This window comes from Notolepis coatsorum (assembly GCF_963971535.1).
Source record: "Notolepis coatsorum genome assembly, chromosome: 19".
In the NCBI taxonomy this organism is placed as follows: domain Eukaryota; kingdom Metazoa; phylum Chordata; class Actinopteri; order Aulopiformes; family Paralepididae; genus Notolepis; species Notolepis coatsorum.
This window is the reverse complement of record NC_140183.1, coordinates 7,584,354-7,589,353: the sequence shown is the minus strand read 5'-3', so window position 1 is coordinate 7,589,353 and position 5,000 is coordinate 7,584,354. Positions and strand designations below refer to the sequence as shown.

The following is a 5,000-nucleotide window of genomic DNA, read 5'->3' as shown; positions in this document are numbered from 1 at the left end:
ATATATAGATTTTTTTTATCTGTGGATTGTTTGTTTCTTTGTATATGGTATGAATTATTATTTTGTGTAAATTAGGTTGTACGCCTGTAACTGAGGGGTACAATTCCCTGACTGTATTAATCAAGTATGGTATCATTAAACCACTACCGTCTTATGTACATTACTGGCCATACCGTACACAAGTATATCAGATGAGAACACCTCCACAATGAAACGGTTTCCACACAAGTACTCGTTTAGAATATTTATTACATCAAAGGTACATGATATACGTTAATATTGAATGCACTTGTAAGGCAAAGGAATTATATCTATGGTACACTAGTAATATATATAGTGGGAGATACTGGCAGGGGGGTTACTACCGGTTGTAAGCCAGCAGGGGGAGGCAATGCTCTACTGCAAAGTCAGTGGTTCCACAGGGACTCTAATAAGCTCCTGCGAGGGGGAGCGGTATTACTCCCTGGCTCAGCGGATGAAAGTCACCGGCCGGCCACGCAGCTCGGGGTAGTGACTGGTCTATGGTCATGACGACTGGACGGGATGAAGGGGGGCTTAGGAGGAAGCGGGCCTGAGACTGCTTTGATCTGTGCTTGGCTGTGCCTCCTCCTCCTCCGTCTGTTTCTCTTGTTTGCTCTGTACCCCGTCTGAGGAGGGGCCGGTCCCGGCCGCCCCGTCAAGGAGTCGCTTGGGGTGCTGGGTCCGAGGTCAGCTACGTCTGGAGCGCAGCTGAGGGGGGTGGAGTTCCGAACTCCCTCTGGTACCCACGGTTCTCTCACGGGCCTCTCGCTTAATGTCAATAGCCTCTGCTGTACGAGGGAGAGGCCGGTGTCGCTCGCCTTTGTGTGTAGGCAGCGTGTAGACGTGGGTTGACTGTCAAGTCCGTAGAGGGGGCCCTGGAGCGTCCATCCCAGTCGGGTCTGAACCGCGACTGGGCATCCTTTGGGTCCGATGTGGGCCGCCTCAATTGGGAGAATGAGGTCCGTGTGGTCGGAGCCGATGAGCAGGGTCGGTGTGGCGCCGTCGATAAGCGGTATAGGTAGTTGACGTAGGTGCACATACTTAGCCATCAGCTGTGGGATGGGGTAGGTGTACTGAGACAAGCCTATGTCGTGGCTGGTGAAGACGTTAGTTATACTATACTGCTTCTCGGGCTGGTCCACCGCTGCTATCTTGAAGGAGACCTTTTCACCTTTTATGGTCTTCTGGTCCCTTCTGATGGTGCGTATGGTCATGGTATCTTTGACACCCCGCAGGCCCAACTGGGCTGCTGCGGAAGCGAGGAGGAGAGTCTTTTCAGACCCATCGTCCAGGACGGCGTAAGTGTCCAGGACCTTGTCCTCGTAGCTCAGGAGCACTCTGACCACTTTGAGGAGCACACAGGGGGTCCCGCTATGCTGGTCAATGTGGAGCACTCCTGTTGGTGGTGACATAGAATCTATATGGTGCGAGTCGCACCGTGACTCCCAGTGTCTGCTGTAGCAGTCGGGACACCAGGGAGCGGTCTGGTGGAACTCTGGTGCTGGTGCCACCACCTCGGCATGGTACATTACCGCGACGGGCCCACTCTGTTGTCCTGGCTGACGCCTGTTGATGTCATGCAGGACCTCCAAGTGGGTGCCACCGCACCTGCTGCACTTCTTTTTCAAGCGGCACTCAGCTGCTAGGTGGCTGCGCGCGCAGCGGAAGCAGCGGCGGTGGTCCTTGACCCACTGACTCACATCATCCGTGGTCAGCTTCTTGAAATCTTCGCACTGATACAGCCGATGTTCTCCCTCACAGTACTGGCACTCAATCTTCCACTGGTCCTCTTTCGTCGAGGGGGTACTGTGGTTCTTGCTGCTCGGTACTGATTCTGATTGGTGCATGACGGTCACCAATCTGCGGCCATCGTTTGCTCCCCTAGGTCCCTCTCTGGAGCTTGGTGTGCTCCGCATGAACGTATCCAACCGTAGGCTGTTGACTTCTCTCGCCAGGAAGTCGGCTAGGTCTAGGAGGGATGGCTCGGGACCGTTAGGATCACCGTGGTCTCTTTGCCGCCTGAAGCGCTCTTGTCGGGCGGGCGGAAGCTTCTCTAAAATCCTCTCGACATTAGAGTTCGAGTACAGTTCGTGCATACCCTTTTCTCTTTGCGCCCCCAGCATCCCTACCAGGGATTGTACCTTGATAGACAGGTCATCTAGTGAGCGATTGTCTGTGGCTGGGGGTAGGCGGTCAATATGCCTTATCTCTTGTATTACATAGTCCCATACGCGTCCATAACGTTGGTCGAGTGCTGCTAGAGCCGCTGTGTATGGGGTAGTAGAGTTGGCATAGGCCAGCGCTATATTGTGCGCTCGGGGCACCTTGAGGTGCTTCAGTAGGATAGCATATTTGTACGGTTCATCAACTACATCGGACATCATTGTCTCTAAGCACATTCGTAGCTCCGTGTACTGTGCTCTGTTCTCATGGGTGAAGTCCGGGATGGTCGGTGTGCCAAGGTACGATGCCATGGATGACTGGCACATCGGTGAGCGTTGGGGAAGAGGCCTCCTAGGCGAGTCTCCCCGTGCGTGTCGTCTTGGGCTGGTACTTGGTGGGTACCGAAGGTCGGGTACCCAGGTGCTGTTCCTCGGGGCTGGCGGTGCGTCAAACTCACCCGTGAGTGGAGTCGGGGGTTTGTAGCGCAGGGCCTCGGGGCTGACTTCTGGGCTGTACTGGGCCTTCTGGTCCAGAGTACGTTGCTGCTGGTCGGGGCTGTGCTGGGCCTCCTGGGCCAGAGTACGTTGCTGCTGGTCGGCTTGACATTCCTCCTCTTCCTCCTCCTCTCCCTCTGCTAGGACCTGGAGTCTTCTGTTCAGTCTCTCGGCGTGGTCCGGTTCTTCCCGGTTGCTGGGTCTCGTATGGACCGGCCGGGGAGGGGGTTCGGAGACGTGGACAGGATCCTCCTGTTGGCGGGGTCCTGGGTCGCTTGGTCGGGTAGGGGAATGTGTCCTAGACCCATGTCTTGACGATCTCTGAGAGCTCCGTGCGGAGTGAGGGGGTGTCGCCATGGCAACCAGTTTGTCTATCAGCTCCGCCTGCAGCCGGTCGCGCTCTGCCTCGCGCTGGGCATGGGCTGCGTCGCGCGCTGCTTCGCGCTGGGCGTTGGCGGCGTCGCGCTGCGCATTGGCGCTGGCCTGGGCGGCGTCGCGCTGTGCGTTGGCGGCGTCGCGCTGGGCATTGGCGCTGGCATGGGCGGCGTGGAGCTGTGCATTTGCTACGGCGTGCTGTGCATCGGCGCGGCTTCTTTCAATGTTCTCTTCCGTCTGAAGGCGTCTGGTCTCCAGTCTTATGCGGTCGTCTTCACTCCTTTGTTGCGCCTGGAAGCGCTCTCGCTCGGCTGCAAAATGTTCGCGCTCGCGCGTCTGTTGCGCTTGAAGTCGATCGCGTTCGGTGGAGGCTGCCAGGGTGGCGATGAGTGCCTGCGCCAGCATCTTGTCCGCCTCGCTGGGGGAAGACGCCGTTCGGGGCGATCGGCTCCCGGCAGTACTTGTTGGAGATCCGTTCTCCTGTCGCGTACCGAGGAGATCCATCTCCTGGGTGCGCGTCTCTTCTTGTGGTGGGTCGGGTTCCATCCCGGGAGGGCTTTCTTTATCCTGGAGCTCTCCGGGGACTACCTCGTCGACGTTGTCTGGGGATAAAGTCATGTCATGTCCCTCCTGGTCCCCCCCGTGAGCTTGGTCAGTTACGTTAGAACCCACTGGGGTCTCTACTGGCGGGGTAGCCTGGTCGGTAGGGTTGGACATAATTTTACTATCCGCTTTAGTTATTTTATCCGTATTTAACTTCCCTTTAAAGCTAGGTATTGGACTGACAGTGTATGCTATGCCTCTAGATAGGGAGGTGGCTGCCGTCTGCGCTGCGGGCGATCTAGCTTAGGAGAACCGTTTGTGGAGTGTTCATCATCGGCCATGTCAATATTAATATTATATTAATATTACGCTAATTATTCTCCGGCTCGAAGGACCAATTGTAACTGAGGGGTACAATTCCCTGACTGTATTAATCAAGTATGGTATCATTAAACCACTACCGTCTTATGTACATTACTGGCCATACCGTACACAAGTATATCAGATGAGAACACCTCCACAATGAAACGGTTTCCACACAAGTACTCGTTTAGAATATTTATTACATCAAAGGTACATGATATACGTTAATATTGAATGCACTTGTAAGGCAAAGGAATTATATCTATGGTACACTAGTAATATATATAGTGGGAGATACTGGCAGGGGGGTTACTACCGGTTGTAAGCCAGCAGGGGGAGGCAATGCTCTACTGCAAAGTCAGTGGTTCCACAGGGACTCTAATAAGCTCCTGCGAGGGGGAGCGGTATTACTCCCTGGCTCAGCGGATGAAAGTCAGCCGCTGTAATCCCAATGTGCGGGCGGCACAGGTGGAACCGGTCAGCCTCTGGTCCAACAGAGACGGGCTCGAATGATGGTCCTCACGGTAGATCCCACACAGCAGCGGGGTAGACGGTTCTCTGCTCCAGCAGCCACAGTACCAAAGCAATAATCCAGCCGGAAAGGGGCTCTGCTGGCGCCGGTGTAGATATCCTCCGGTGCGTGGTGGTTCACAGTTGAACTTGACGTTACTATCCTATTCGCACGCGGCTATAAGTGCTCTATTTAGACGCACAATTACTCACTTCATGTGGTCTTTGACTCGTAATGAAGGCTTTTACTAGTAAGGAGCGAACGATATGTTGAACAAACGTATTAGGATAAAACACGACTATTTTGGGGCAATACGGGCCCTACTTCACCGCACGTTGCATAGTGGGTGAGGCGTCACTTGGGTAACTCGAACTGAACGGACTGCGGACTGAACTGAACAAGACTGAACCGAAAGGGGACTTCTGTATTCGCCTGCGCCATATTTATATGTACGGGGGATAAACTAGTACCAATCTCATTTCTGTCGCCGTATCCCTGGGCAGAACTGGGCATGTTGAGACAAGCCTTGA

At 54.5% G+C, this 5,000-nt stretch overlaps 1 protein-coding gene across 1 annotated transcript in view; it reads right to left on the bottom strand.

The window, feature by feature from the left end:
- LOC311245920 (DENN domain-containing protein 3-like) overlaps nucleotides 1-5,000 on the bottom strand; it is a 117,409-nt gene that overhangs the window by 70,889 nt on the left and 41,520 nt on the right. The window lies entirely within an intron of this gene.